The following is a 16,829-nucleotide window of genomic DNA, read 5'->3' on the forward strand; positions in this document are numbered from 1 at the left end:
GGGTATGAGTTCGTTTGGAGCAAGCGTAACGTGACTGTTTGGCTGCAGGTTAATTTCTTATCTTGGAAGGGAAATGCTCGTCTGCCTAGATAAAGTGCTTAGTGAGCTCGTTGTACGTGAATAATTTATCCCTGTACTCGATATGTGGAGTAGCAGGGGAAATCGGAGGGACGCGGTCGATGAGTCCTCGCGCCGCCTCGTGTGCGATCTCAGCTCGTGTGCGATCTCAATTGACTCAGCTTTTATGTGCGGACTTCCTAATTCATCATTTTTCGGATGTAGGCTTTTCGACATTTAGATTTTCCTTTAGAGCTATATTCCTTCCTGATTATTAAAATAACATATCTGAGCACCTCCCATGATTAGCCCTATAAAACCCCGGCCCTCAGTCACCAGCGGCTGCGGAACAACTGACCACGGCGGCGGTCAGACCTGTGACGCAGTGGGGGTGCTAAGAATTCCTGGCTCCGCTGGACAGGCCGCCATTGTAAACTGACCCTGGCAACGTTTAACGCTAGAACCCTAGATAGTGAAGCTAGTTTAGCAGTGCTGTTAGAGGAACTAGAAGGTGCGAAATGGGATGTCATAGGGCTTAGTGAGGTTATAGGAGGCCGAATGAGGCATATACTGTACTGAAGGATGGGCATGCATTGTGTTATCGAGGTTTACCGGAGAGGCGAGAACTAGGAGTAGGATTTAGATGAATTCTATAGAATGAATGAGAGGGTGGCATGGCATCGTAATTAGGCTTAATAAGAGGTATAAAGTTGTACAGGCCTATGCACCTACATGTAGTTATGATGACCAGGCAGTTGAAAGCTTCTACGAAGATGTAGAACCGGCAATGCGGAAAGTAAAAACGCAGTATACTGTACTAATGGGTGACTTCAATGCTAAGGTAGGGAAAAAGCAGGCAGGATACCAGGCAGTAGGTGACTATGGCATTGGTTCTAGGAATAGCAGGGGGGAGTTATTAGTTGAGCTTGCAGAGCGCAATAATTTAAGAATCATGAACACCTTCTTCAGCAAACGGAAGAACCGGCAATGGACATAGAAAAGTCCTAACGGGGAGACTAAAAATAAAATTCACTTCATACTGTGTTCAACCCCCGCCATTATGCAAGATGTAGAGGTAGTCGGGAAAGTGCTATGCAGTCACCACAGGATGGTGAGGTGCCGAATTAGCCTAAATCTGAAAAAGGAAAGCAACTGGTTAGCAAGAAAGAAATCCATCAATGAATTAGCGGTGAGGGGGACGGCAGAAGAGTTCGGGATCTCGCTACAGAATAGATATCCAGCTCTAACCGAGGATGGCGACATTGCCCTAGAAGCAATAAACAATAATTTCAGAGATATCATTACTGAGTGCGCTGTAGAAGTAGGCGGTAGGATAGTTAGAGAGGATACTGGTAAGCTGTCTAAGGAGACGAAAGATTTGATTAAGAAATGCCAGAGAACGAAAGCTTCCAATCCAACAGACCAGATAGAATTGGCAGATATATCAAAGCTAATCGATAAGCACAAAGTGGCTGATATAAGGAAGTATAACATGGAGAAAATTGAGCATGCTGTAAAGAACGGGGGAAGCCTTAAAGCGGTAAAGAAAAAATTGGGCATAGGCAAAAACCAGATGTATACGCTAAAGGACAAGGCGGGCAACGTCATCACGAATATGGACAAGATAGTCAAAGTAGCCGAGGATTTCTATACTGATCTGTACAGTAGCCAAAGTAGTCAGGACCGTTATGAGATTGGCGGTAAGGAAAAGCAGTCAGACGTTCCTCTGGTGACGAAGGACGAGGTTAGGAAAGCAATAGAAACTATGAAAAGAGGGAAAGCAGCTGGAGAGGATCAAATGACTATTGGCTTGTTAAAGGACGGGAGGGATATCATGCTAGAAAAACTGGCCATCCTGTACACGCAGTGCCTGGTGTCATCGACGGCACCGGGACCATGGAAGAACGCAAACATTATCCTCATTCATAAGAAAGAGGACGCTAAGGACCTTAAAAATTACAGGCCAATCAGCTTACCGTCTGTTACGCATAAGGTATTTACTAAAGTAATCGCTAATAAAATCAGGACAACCTAGACTGCAGTCAAGCAAAGGAACAAGCAGGGTTTCGGAAACGGTACTTTACTATCGATCATATCCATACCATCAACCAGGTGATAGAAAAACGTTCAGAATATAACCAGCCCTTATACATAGCATTAATTGATTACGAGAAATGTTTGGTTTGGTTTGGTTTGCGGGGTTTATCGTCCCAAAGCGACTCAGGCTATGAGAGACGCCGTAGTGGAGGACTCCGGAAATTTCGACCACCTGGGGTTCTTTAACGTGCGCCGACATCGCACAGCACACGGGCGCCTTGCTTTTCGCCTCCATCGAAAAGCGGCCGCCGAGAAAGCATTTGACTCAGTAGAACCCTCGGCGGTGATGCAGGCATTGCGAAATCAGGGGGTAGGCGAGCCATACGTGAAAGTGCTGGAAGATACATATAGTGGCTGCACAGCAACCATAGTTATGCGTAAAGAAAGTAACAAAATTCCCATAGGCAAGGAGACATTATTTCCCCAGTACTATTCACAGCTTGCTTAGAGGAAGTATTCAGAGACTTGGAATGGGAGCAGTTATAGGGGTAAGGGTAGATCGAGAATACCTCAGTAATCTGCGATTTGCTGATGACATTGCCTTGCTAAGTAACTCAGGAGATGAACCGCAAAGAATGATTAGCGACCTAGACAGGAAAATTAGAAAGGCAGGCTTGAAAATCAATATGCAGACTAAGGTAATATTCAACACCTAGGCCTCGGCAAGGAACAGCAGTTTACGTTAGGCAGATAAGCACTGGAAGTAGCCGGCGAATATGTCTACTTAGGACAGGTAGTAACCGTAGCTCCTAACCATGAAAAGGAAGGAGCGCATTTGGGAAGCACTCGCAGATTATGACTAGCAGCTTACCGGTATCGCTCAAAAGGAAAGTATACAACAGTTGCATATTACCTGTACTCCCCTATGGGGCTCAAACATGGAGTCTAACCAAGAGGGTTCTACCTAAGTTGAGGACAACGCAGAGGGCTATGGAACGAAAAATTGTAGGGGTGACATTAAGAGATAGGAAGCGTGCAGACAGGGTCAGAGAAATAACTCAAGTTACTGACATTCTAGTGGAAATTAAGAAGAATAAATGGACATGGGCAGGACATGCAGTGCGAAGAGAGGATAACCGATGGTCGGTTAGGGTAACAAACTGGATTCCAAGAGAAGGAAAGCGTAGCAGGGGTCGGCAGAAAGTTAGGTGGGCGGATGAGGTTAGGAAGTTCGCAGGGGTCAAGTGGATGCAACTAGCACAGAACCGGGTTAATTGGATAAATATGGGAGAGTCCTTCACCCTGCAGTGGGTATATAAGCCAATCAGTCCGCGGAGAATTGATAGATACGACGCCTTTTCTATCCTGCAAATAAATTTCAAACGCCACTGATGCCTGCTGTACTAAAGCCTCCTATACATCTGGGTCTATGCTATGAGGTGCGTTGAAGCGGCAAATAAAAGGCGCCTCATGTACGCCTGGATCGGACACCCGGTGGGGTCAGCTTCATATATGCAGGTTTGATTGATTGATTAAAACTTTATTTTCCACCGATTGAGGAGGCCCCCTACTCCCCGCTCCTGGCACGCAGGCCTGAGGAATCTCCTGGTGACATCATGACTTGTCGTGACGATACATTGCGTGCCCTTTGTCGAACACAAACAGCGTTTCATTTAACGCATCAAATTTTACCGGCGTTCTAAAATTCGTTTACAGGAAAGGGAAGGCGCAGTATCTGTCACTCGCGGAGTCCCGCAATCATCCTCACGGTAGACAAGGGGAATTGTGAAGAGCGTTTCACAATCCGGGCCATAGCGGAGACCAGGCAATAAAGAAAAACAAAATCCGGGCCATGCCGCAGTGGTAAAGCGCTCGGCTGGGGTTGCTAGAGATGGAGGTTTGACTCCCGGTAGAGACAAGGTTTATTACTTTGTTTTATCTATCACACTCTCGAAACCGTGACACCCTCTGCCGACAGCTCCTGCTGACAACGATGAGAGCCTTAAAAATACAAAAATTCTGAAAAAGCCGCGGATTGAAAAGAGGCTATCGCTGCAACACTCACAGCTTTCGCTCTAACACTAGGTTCAACCCATGCTTAAACCGCCATAGTCTTTTACCCTATAGCCCAAGTGCTGTCTCCGTAACTGCATTGTTTTGAAAACTGCATGTGTGAAACCAACTCGCATTGTCCCTATCAATGAGCACGGCAATTTGGGTAAATTGGAAGGTGTTCGTATTACGTAAAAAGAAAACAGCGCGAAAAAGAGGGAGAACGGAGCGCTGTGTTTGTGATTCTCTGCTGACCCTGACTTTCGCACTGTCTTTTTTCCCTGGTATAATGATTCTCCTTATCGCCTTTTATAAAAAAATCTGAAGTACTGACGTGAAAACGAGCCTCTCAGCGCATGCATACTATGCTAATGATATAAAGCCAACCAGATCACAAGCGGGCCGTTACAACCAACTGAACATAGAGTATGCACCACTTAGTTTAACAAATGGTATCCTTTCGAAAATAGAGAATATTTTACCAATAAGGACTGGAGCTGGGACGTTTCACTGTGTATTAGCCAAAAAAAAAAAAAAAAAAAAACAACGGCTATTTCCTGGGAAAAAAAATTAGAGGGTCTCTCATGTGTCTTTTAAGAGGAAAATGGCGAAAGCCTACCCTTCCTATTCTATCATTTGCGGCATTCGTTGCAGTGCTACATATAAATATAATTGGTTTACATTAAAGGAGAGGCGCAATATCTATCACACTTTCTCCGGCAAGCGAGTTTGGACGGCACACCATCGCTCCTGTCGCGTGGTGTTCCTTGAAGCGCGTTCAAGTGTGGGATTGCAGATGGCAGGAACGCATCCCGCCTGGGTCAATCAAAACGCCGCAAAAGCGGGATGCACTTTGTCCACGACAACATGAGCCATTAAAGGCTTTCGAAATAAATAAAAAAAAATAACACGCTCTGATCTTCACAGAAATAAACGTCGGAAACATTGGCCGTGACTTAGGTAAGCTAGGCCAGGATATATGTAGCGAAAGCATGTGAGCTTGCCTCTGGGCTGCCTACTCCCCAGCAATGCAATTTAATCTCACCCATTTCAGTGTAATCCAATCCAGTCTAATCAAATTCAATCCAATTGGGTACAGTTCATTCCAGTCAAATACAATTCAACCAATCCTGTCCAATTCAATACAAACCTATCCAATCCAAAAAAGTCCAGTCCAATCCAGTCCAGTCTAATCTAGTCCAATCCGAGGGATAGAGGTTCGATTCTCGGTGCATTAATATAGTGCTTAGTATATTCTAGGCACTATAGCATTAAAGAAGAGACATCTTCTGATTGCTTCTTGATTGCCAGATGGCGCGGTGAGCGCGCGGCGCCCGCAGGCTGCGGCGGTTGCTAGGCAACGGCACTATGCCTCCCGCCGCGCGAAACTCCTTGTTCATGTTCAATAGCTAATAGCTTTCGCTACAAAGCAACGGCTTATGGTCGTATTGTGCTCAAGCTTTAGGTGCCACACAGGAGGCGCTGCAACTGGTTTGACTCTTGTGACACTGTTTCGAGTTTGCTTACACCCAAACACATGTACGGAGCACACATGCCAAAAACAGTGTAGAACGAAAAGAGCGAAAGTCAAGTGCACTAGAGGGCACCTTTTGCAAAAGGCGACCGCGTAGAACGTGTCACTGCGTGATAGCACTCCTTTCTAAATGTCAAGCTGTGGGCGTTGCCGCAGCATCAGATGCTACTAGCTTTGATGTCTGTATCGAAGTAAGGTGATCAGGACGACACGCATGACGGCCGAAAGCATAAAAAAACAAGAAAAGATGGTAGCATGTCTTCTTGGCGTAGGAGAATCCTATAAAGAGAATCTTTCCCTGAACCGGCTGTGTGCATACCTAACCTGGTCCCCACGAGGTATTTCTTACGTATTATCCAGCACGGCTTAGCTAGAATCGCAAGTGAGACAGTGGTCTCCATGAAGTGGTATGGTTTTGAAATTTCATTCCGTATACGTGATGACAATAATGATGGGCGCAGTAGCGGTGTGCTAACATTTAAGAAAAAACAAATACCGCTTGTCATTATGACTTTAGGTAATGTGTTTAAGCAATTTTCTATACAGATTGCACATAAGCACGTACAGAAGCGCTCCAAAAATCCACCTCCAATCTAAAGAGCTGGAGAGTTTACTGAAATTACGTTCAGAAATATTATTTGACAGCGCGTTGCTTTTTACGGCAATTTTTGCTTTAGTTCGGTACTTGCCTGCTTCGGTTGAAGTGTAGCAAATCTGCGTTGCCTACAGTTAGGATCTTGGTCTGGGCTAGTTGGTTCATAACTATCACGAAATAAACACAGCGCGAAGAAACAGGACACAGGAAGAAGACGCATACAAGACGGGACTGGCGCCAGTCCCGTCTTGTATGTGTCTTTTTCCTGTGTCCTGTTTCTTCGCGCTGTGTTTATTTCGTTAGTTGCCTACGGGCTTACCGGATCTCAAAAGCAGCACCTGAACTCAAGCACCGCTGCTCTTAAAATAGAATTGCAAGCTCGTAAGTGCTGCAGAATTTTTTGCGATGCTGGCATAAGCCCCAAATTGCGTACAGTAAGGTGTTAATCCATAAAGTTAGAAGGTTTCTATTTTTTGTTTCTTTTGCACAGTCCATTGCTGCGGCAGTAACCTATTCGTTTTTGCACCCTGGTGTTTCATCGTGCATAGAGGTTGATCGTTTGTCTGCAGAGTATATACTCTGTTCACGTGTGCGATACCAGAGATGACTTTATGTCTTACTGTTCGAAGTCGATGCAAAATAGTGCTATAAAGCTTCTTGCGACACAAGCATTTGTATTATTAATGCGTTTTTTATTAATGGTAGTTATGAAAAATGCCATAATTAGGGCACCCAATGTCGTTTCCCAAGAAACATTTGGAGTTACTCAGCTATTCTTCATGCGAGAAAAGCAAATGCAGATACAGTTTCCGCCATTAACATTTTATTTTCGCAGTTGCAATGGGGCCGAGCGGAGAGGTAGCGATGCGATTGAGATGAAACTGTATGACCACTATAGCAAACAACTACCTCGCAAAAAGTTCTCACAGGGGAACCCGTACGAAACTGAAGAAAAATATTTTTGATTAATATTGCAAGGGTCGGACACAGGAAATCATACCACCAATACATCCCCTACGAGCAAGCATTGTTAAATTAGTACATCGCTTTGGTGAATCCCTGTTAATAGGATTCCAGCGACGGAGAGCAGTAATCAAATTCTCAACAGGAAAGAACTGGCGACGTACATAGCGGTATCAAGAAAGTACGTCTGTACTGCAGTAAAGAACGCGCCGGCGATGGCTCAAGTGCTTTTATTGCGATAGAAATACTGCGCCAGGTTTCCAGCCGTCGCGTATCCCCGGCGGACGCCAGGCTTGACCTCGAACAGCCGAGCCGAGCGACCGCTTCAGCCGAGCTCCGCCAGATAGCGGCACCGTCGGCGCGCCGACGGTGCCCTAGGTGCCCACTAGGTGCCCACGGCAAAACCACAGAGGCGGTACAGGGAGATATGGGCTGGGAATCTTTCGAAGTACGGGAAGCTCAGAGTGAAATATTATTTGAGGAACACCTGAGGAAATTGGACAGTAACAGATGGGCAGCTAAAGTATTGAAATACCTGTACTTAAAAAGCGTTGACTCACAATAGAGGAAAAGAACTATAGGAAACTAACCAGTATGCTGGTCACAAGGACTAAGAAATAGAGCGTTAAGCAACAGGTGAAAAACACAGAAGTTTAAAATTGGATAAATTCGATGGAAAAGAAACAGAGTGTGGAACTATATCGAAAGTGAAAAAGGCAGATCAGGAAGGAAGCTTTCTTTGATAACTCAAGGGAAAGTACCCTACTTTTTGAAGCTAGATCAGGGTGCCTTAGAACACTCAGCTACAAAAAGAACTTTAACAATGAAGATGACGCATGTGCTGTATGTGGTAACTCCAGTGAAACAATTGACCATATTATACTCGAATGTAATGGTATCCATCCGGAAGTTGATGCAGGCGCAATCACTGTGCCTGAAGCTCTGGGGTTTAGAGATACCAGTGGCCGGGTGAATAAACCGGCAGTGGAAACTAGCAAAAAACGGCTGGAAGATTGGTGGCTTAAAAGCAGAGCAGTGACATAATGTTAGTATTAGTAATGTAGAAACAAAAAATTGCGTTTCGATGGAGGCGAAACGAAGAGGCGTCCGTGTGCTGTGTGATGTCAGTGCACGTTAAAGATCCCCAGGTGGTCGAAATTACTCCGTAGCCCTCCACTACGGCTCCTCTTTCTCTCTTTCCACTTTCACTCCCACCTTCATCTCTTCCCTTGCGGCGCGGTTCAGGTGTCCACAGAGCAAGTGTGACAGATACTGCGCCTTTCCCTTCCTGTGAACCAACCAACCAACCAACCAACCATAAATAGAATGATGGTTTAGTTAACCAATCTAAATCAATAATTAAGATATAGGGATAAAATTGAGCATGATAGCTACTGCTACCACCCCGTTTCAAAGGGGACGCTCCTATATTCCATCCATCCATCGCGCTAAAGCCCCGCGTGCTGCAGCGGAACAGATGGTTCGCAATTGCTTCGGCCTCGCCGTGACTGCTTTGCTACACAGGCTGCTAAAGAGAGGTGTCGACGACAAGCTGCGGCAAGGAACGTGCACAACGTGCGACAACGTGCACAAGAGACAGTGGAAGAACGTGAAGAACATCGTGCTAAGCGTTGTGCACAAGATGAAGCTCGGCCACTACGTTCTAGATCTCCGAGTGCTTCCACCTCGTCGGCTACTGATGAACACTTGACTGCGCAGGAACGCCGCAGTGCCACCAAGCGAAGACAGCGCGCGGAAGAATCGCCGAAAGAACAGTCGTAACCATTGTGTGTCATGTGTTACTCTATAGCCAAACTATCGAACCGTCACATGCGAACACACAAGAGTGGACATGCGGCCATTGCTAACGCAATTTACCAGGCTTAACCAGAGTTAAGCCACTGCCCATTTTTTGACCGAATTCACTTACCCAGTGACTGATGACTTTTTGCGTTTTGTTTTTCTTGGATGCTAGAACAATCGATTTCTTTATATTCCTTCTTCTGTGCCTCATGAGTTAGCAAAACTATTCCAATATAAGACGTACGATACTGCCCTTTGATGCACAACGTCCACGCTCCCCGTGGAGACCGATTACAAGCACGCTTTTCGAAAAATGCCACACCGCAGGTCACCACTGTTCTCACTGACAAAGAGGCCGCATGGAGCCGCCATCATGCTGCAACGACCAAATACAAAGCTGCGGGTGAGAGAGACAGCTAATGATCGTTTTTAGTTTTCCCCAATGTGGTGCATACTGTACAAACACCTGAAGGGATGCGTGGCAAACAAGCAGTCATACAAAACCGTGGCCCTGTTCCTGCGTCAGTTCAATTCGCGTTTTGTAGTATCGAACCATGAGACCTGTATAGAACATCTGCATGACTTTCACTTAGGTCCTGGAAAGCCCCTAGCAAAATCTCAGTAAACAAGTGGGTACTAGCGCACAAAAATTTGTCACAAAACCATAAAACCCTTACCACTAAAAGGTTTCGGATGACACAGGAACCCAAGACGTCAGAAAGCAAAACCACAAGGAAACCTAATACATGCCTCGTTCATCGAAAATTCGATTGGGTGAACCGGTGCGGTGCCGCAGAAAATAGCCCCCGCCACCGCTAGCGATCTGTGCGGCATTCGAACGCGCCCCTGCGTGCTCGTTTGAGTCAAGTGGAATCGGGTGGGGGAGCGGGGAGCGCAATGAGGCCTTATACGAAGGGCACTGTCAGTTCATCCATCAGGCAAAATGGCTGGCCATGTAACAGACACGAGAATCGAGTGGTCCCTGCCTTGTGATGCGTGTGCAGTGCCCGATTTCGTCCGCCCTCTTTTCTCATTCATTATTAACAGGCCTTCGATTTATTTTTGTGCGTACATATGTTTTCGGTTCTCGTTCGTCGCTTATCAAATACTGTTCCACAAAGCGCTGAATGTGCATCTGCCGCTGGAGTAATGGACAGGGTGGTTTGCAGGCCACAATCCCTTGCCAAGCAAAAAGTATATCGCCATGATTAGTAAAATGTTGCTTGCATTGCTTGGTTAAGCACAAGTTATAGCGTTTGTCGTGTCGTCTCTTTCGTAACCGCAAGCTGTGCGACGTTTTCTGCACTAAGCTTTCCCGTAGAAGTCATTATGCAAACGTCTAACAGGCGTTTAAAGATGCATTGCCAGGGAACGTTCGAATTTGGCCATTAGGAGCACAACTGAAAATGTAGAATAACCGCGATCTATCCTACAGGACGCGATAAATATAGGTACCGTGCGATGTGGGCAATAAATCGACCCTGAAAATGAAACATTGACGAGGAATGCCAATGTCATATACTACTCGAACATTAGGGCGACCACCGTCCCGCAGTACTCTGCCAAAGAAGCTGTCTGTATTTTTATTTAATGTTTTCGTAATCCGACTAAGCCCTTTTTTCCTATTGCATCAAACTGTCAGTCAGTGGCGCAGTGTATGCACATCCGTTTAAATATTATATCAGGGTCACGTGACAGACCAGGGAACGTTTCTCATATTTCGATGACCGCAGTAAGCATAGTACTTGTCCAATCTAGACTTAAGTTTGAGTGTTCTTATACCGTATTTCACGTAGTTTGTCTCGTGACTCAATGTGGTAATAATGGTGGTGATGCTTATGACGATTACAGCGTAGAAACCTAACACACTGTGAATATTACGCCAGATCCAGTGTGCGTTTCAATGCACTTCTGTATTTAGGGCATCTTCCAGCTTCAGTTCTACTCTTCGCACCGCAACTTCTAAGGTCATTCACTCGCACATTTGGCCTCTAGCCGCCAGATTGAAATTGTGGTTAGCGATGGCATCTCACGTGAACCGCTGCGGAGATGATCAGCTATGGTGGCTAGCATATCGCAGCTGCGGCGCTCGCTCGAAAGCTTGGACACGAAATTATTATAGTCGCGGCTTCGGCTAATCTCTGTTGCTCAGCCTCGCCATGGATGAGGTGCAGGCCTTTCCGAGTTCGTCAACGCTTCGGCGCAAGGATGTTGAGTAGCGATGGTTAACGGAGCTTACCCTCAGATAACTACGTTTAAACAGACTACGCTTAAACAGGATAAACCTGCACAATTATTTTGTAAAACGACTCAGTCTTGTCGCCTAAGTCACATTATGAGTCAAAGAGGACTCACTCGTCCCCGCATGATCAACTTTCTAGGAACTGCGTTGGAAAAATTTATTGTCCCCCTCTTCATCGATAATAAGCGTAAGTAAGAAATGCACTGTAGGGAAGGCGCATGCATCTTAAAGGACGCCTCGTAGTTACCGGTATCCGCACTCGAGGGCTACCCTCGCCGAACCTACCCTTATTTGCCTTCGGCAAATTGTGTTGGATGATTCGACCCACGCATAGTCTCCTCGGATACTTTCCAGCCTTAATTGATTAAATGTGATCGTCAGCTAGAGTTGTCTCTGCTTAGAAGCGATGTCGACACCCTTCTCTGCTTTTGGATCGTCATGGGCATTCAGAGCTCGTCTTTTCTTGCGCCGGGCAGCGGCCGTCGATGCCCTCGCTTGTTGGCGTCGCATAGCCACACAAAAGCGGCCGTATAAATTATTCTCGGCGTAGCATTGTTATCCTAGTCATTTATTTGTAATCAGAATACCCAATCCCAATCTCGTGTTCGGACGTCGTTAACATATATTTATATAGTATTTATCCTATATCATGTGTAAGTAAGAGTTCTCATTTATTCGGAGCGCATTCGAGACCTCACAACTGAATCCGCCTCCTGGAGGGTCTCCTCCATTTGGTCCACGTTACCCCGGTACGTACGGGCGGTAATGTTATTTCTGTTATGTTTTATTTGGACATACTGCAGGCCAGCACTTTGGCCCAAGCAGGAAGAGAATTGCATAAAAATAGAGATATAGCAAGCGAACACACTAGAACACTGTACAACAGAACAATAAATACAGTCATCCCGTTCACTCTACAATTGTTTAAAATGGCTTCCAAGCATTTCCATAAAAGCATCCGACTCAAATATACCAACGGGGAGGGAATTCCAATCTGCAACCGTTCGCGGGAAAAAAAAACTGAACTTATGAGCGTTGGTTTTGGCAAAACTTTGAGCTAATGAATGCCGATGAGTGTGTCCAGTTTTTCTAGTGTTAAGTGCTTTCACACAGTCAGACAACTGGATATTAATTTTACCCGAAGAGGCTGTTGTGAAGCAACACAAGACGGCTGATTTTCCTTCTTATCTATAACGTTTGGATACTATTTTTTGCATTACCTTAGTTGGTGAATCACCCCTTTCATATTTAGCGAAAATACATCGGATCGCTTTTATTTGTACATGCCCTAATTTGACTGATGTATTTCTTGGTATAAAGGTCCCACACTACCGCTGCATATTCCAGTCTGGATCTTACAAGAGAATTGTAGGCTATCATCTTAGCATTTACTGCAGCACCTTTAAGCTTTCTTCTAATGTACCACAGCTCCCTAACCGTCATTAAACAGATATCAGAAATGTGCGTTGACCATGTAAAAGTGTTAGCAAGAGTAATGACTTGATATTTGTACTTATCAACCTCAGATTTACCGCAAAGCTTTAGGGGAATGTACTAGGATATTTTCTTTTTCAGGTAATGCGGAGCAGTACAGTTTTATTGGGATAGCAATACTGCGCCAGGTTTCGAGCCGTCGCGTATCCCCGGCGGACGCCAGGCTTGACCTTGAACAGCCGAGCCGAGCAACCGCTTCAGCCGAGCTTCGCCAGATGGCGGCACCGTCGGCGCGTCGCGCTAAAGCCCCGCGCGCTGCAGCGGCGCCGCTACCGCGACGAACAGATGGTTCGCCGTTGCTTCAGCCGCGCCGTGACTGCTTTGCTATGCAGGCTGCTAAAGAGAGGTGTCGACGACAAGCTGCGGCAAGGAAGCGACAACGTGCGCAAGAGACAGTGGAAGAACGTGAAGAACGTCGTACTAAGCGTCATGCTCAAGATGAAGCTCGGCGGCTACGTTCTAGCTCTCCGAGTGCTTCCACCTCGTCGGCTACTGATGAACGCACAGTAGCGCCGCATTGCCACTAAGCGAAGACAGGGCGCTGAAGAATCGCCGGAAGAGCAGTCGTAACCACTGTGTGTCATGTGTTACTCTACGTATAGCCAAACTATCGAACCACACAAGCTACGCCACAAGCGAACACAGAACTCGAATCGCAGTTCTGAGCCTAACCCGCGCAAGCTGGATGAAAATTCTGCGGCCAGTATTTCGACATACACTGTATGGTGTAGGCCTGCCACTATAGTAAAAATATAGGCAGAATAAGTCAGCCAAGTAGAAAGGGCTGGGAGGCGGCCCTGGACAGCTCGGACCTGGAAACCCATCGCGCCCTGTTCCTGCAGAGAGCTCGGGCACCGGTGGTGGCCAATGTTATCCCGAAACAGAGGCTTTCACTCACAGCAACAATCCCTTTCCCAAGTCATTACCGAGTTCAATAAACGTTTACTACACAAAGTAAATGAAGACTGGAGACGCTGTTTCCTAAAATGCAACACGAAAGGTTGGAAAGATGAACGAGGGACGAAGGTTTTGGCTCCCAGTTTCTATCACAGACATGCCATGTTACTTCCAGACAGCGCATACTATGCCAATAAGTTGCTAGCTGTTAAATGTTGTCATAAGATTTTTCGGCCCAGTGTAAGTTCCAAACAATGTCTAATATACCTCCTAGCTATTTTAATAGACCTGAAGAGAAGTCGATAAGGAATAGCAATTAGCCTGTATCGATAGCATACTGGCTTCAAATAAAAAATAGATGACTGTAATCTAAAGCGAATCGTTTATAAGTTTGAAAATGTCGAAGAGCGAAATGTAAGTGCGGACATCAGTTGCCCATTGGGCAAATAAAAGGCCTGCGGTGGCAGCACATTTGCTGACGCGGATCCCGAGGGCTATTGTTTTAATACTTTCGCATCTGGTATGAAACATTTGATGTCACAGTAACGAGAAATACGTCAATAAGGAGCTTATATGTATGTCTATAAGTATGAAACATTTCAGGTCGCAGCAGATAAGACTGGCCTGCATAAAGCGTTTGAGAATGTTTGCACCATTTCCTGTTTGGAGCCATATGCAGTACGCTTTCATCGATAATGTTTATCTCGTGACATAGTCCTGTGTTATAACTAATCCAGTGTAAAGTTGATCACTAACGAAGGCCTGACAAAACGTATTTCAACTAAATTTGCTGTTTGGAAAGGTTGCGAATATTATAACTAACATGTGCGAATAAACATGGACACAGAGAGAATATAAGGACACAACAAGCGCTAGCTTCAATTTCTTCCGAACTCCAGAAAGCAAACAAAAAGCAATAAACTAGAAAAACCAGAAAAAAAAACGCTAATGCCACAACAAATGAGAGAAGTGAAAAATATCAAACAATATCGAATATTGCCTGGAGTACTAATAACGCCTCTGCTATGCGCTGTTGCTCATCAGCTCGGCAACATGACACTTTGCAAAATCCAGAGTTTTCTAACAACGCAAAAAACAACCTTCGAAATTTCCTTACATCCATGAGATTTCCTTTCCGCCAAAACGTGCTCCTAAAATTCCCTGGGGATGGGAAAATTCATGGGAAGAAAATTCATGGCGCTCTATCAGTCTTTCTTTACAAAACACCATCACTTGGCAGCGTATGCGCTTGTATTTCGACATCCTGCACTGCGACCTCTTCACTCTGTACTAGTTAACCCCCTTCCGATAGCGACCAACTAGCTCTGCCCTTTCTCTCGTCTCACCATGCACCTAATTGCAGCTGTGGTGATAACGAGCATAATAACGAGCGCTTGTTTACCGAACTTGGGGTCTAAGACATTTCGGCGCATTTTCGGAATGCGAAAATGCACCTAAAATAACGCTTAGCTGTTGTTTACAGGTGGCTGCGAAATATTCTTCTACGTTAATGGAAACACCTAGCCTTAAATACGTTTTGATTGCCGTCGGAAAGCCAAACTTCCACTTAGCTCGCAATGAACTTATGGGCGTAAACTCTCACCGTACATATCACTGTCATATCCTGCGCATGCTCAGAAGTGCACTGTTCCTAGCACGCATGCGCGGGGCCTCGGAGTTCATCTACTGCGACGTCACACCATGCGACCAGGTGTACGGCAATTTACAGTCGGGTAGTAACAAGGTAGAAAAGGTAGAAAAGGTCAGCACCGAAGGGAGCAAGGCTCGATATATTAGCATAGCGAGATATGGGCGGCAAAGCAGGTGCGCTCAATTGTGAAACGGTGATCGAGCGTTGTTTCCTGGCTGGACTATAGCCGCAGCACGGACAGTACACTGACAAGCCCTTTCGCAAAGCCATTTCTCAACACTGCGATCGCCGTTACAATTGATCCGCGGAGTGGGTCCTTCTCGAATGTTTTACCGGTACTCGTGGCTTGTCAAGAGTACAATCTGCCCTCCTCGATGGCCGCGGGGCGCCTCACACGCCTGGCGCAGCGAATTCTTATCGCAGAAGCCGTTTCCACGTCCGTGTCGAAACTGTGGTCTATGCCGCCAAGTTCTGCCATAAAAGTCTTGTCATTGACTTTCTCGGTCCACTCTTTGTTCCTTTACTACCGCTTGTGCGTGCGCCTTGAGTGCCCCAAGAAACCCCACACGTGCCAACACCAACTTTTCCGCAATACGTAGCCATTCAAGTGCTCCAGGTCACTTAGATAACAATAAGCCGCGCTCATGTGTGCACGGTGCGTATATGTTATTCGTGCTATATATATATATATATATATATATATATATGGTTGGTTTGGTTTGTGGGGTTTAACGTCCCAAAGCAACTCAGGCTATGAGAGACGCCGTAGTGGAGGACTCCGGAAATTTCGACCACCTGGGGTTCTTTAACGTGCACTGACATCGCACAGTACTAGGGCGCCTTGCTTTTCGCCTCCACCGAAAAGCGGCCGCCGAGGCCTGGATTCGATCCCGCGTCCTTGGGGAACAGTAGTCGAGCGCCGTAACCACTACGCCACCCCAGCGGGGCACATATGTATATATATATATATATATATATATATATATATATATATATATATATATATATATATATATATATATATATATATATATATATATATTATATATAGGGAGGGGGTTGAAGCGCGAATGGATCCGGTAGGGCATAAACTTGAAGTAGGTAACACACGGTGGAAAAAACAACACTTTAATCCGACGTTTCGGCCGGGGTCCGGCCTTTGTCAAGGAATGTACATTCCTTGCTACATTCCTTGACAAAGGCCGGACCCGGCCGAAACGTCGGATTAAAGTGTTGTTTTTTCCACCGTGTGTCACCTACTTCAAATTTATATATATATATATATATATATATATATATATATATATATATATATATATATATATATATATATATATATATATATATATATATATATATATATATATATAATATTTGAAGGATGAGGAAGCATCAGCACGCAACACAGAATACGATAGCTTCGACAGAGTCTGTGAAATTTTAAGAAAGCTCGCTTCAGAAGTGCAGTGTAGTGGCGTTGTTCAGTCACAGGTCGCGTTGGCAA

General features: G+C 45.5%; 1 protein-coding gene across 1 annotated transcript in view; it reads right to left on the reverse strand.

The window, feature by feature from the left end:
- The window catches only part of LOC146180812 (solute carrier family 4 member 11-like), a 121,541-nt gene that overhangs the window by 88,660 nt on the left and 16,052 nt on the right, over positions 1 to 16,829 (reverse strand). The window lies entirely within an intron of this gene.

Source organism: Amblyomma maculatum, chromosome 8 (genome assembly GCF_055883805.1).
Source record: "Amblyomma maculatum isolate TAMU_Amacu chromosome 8, ASM5588380v1, whole genome shotgun sequence".
Taxonomy (NCBI): Eukaryota; Metazoa; Arthropoda; class Arachnida; order Ixodida; family Ixodidae; genus Amblyomma; species Amblyomma maculatum.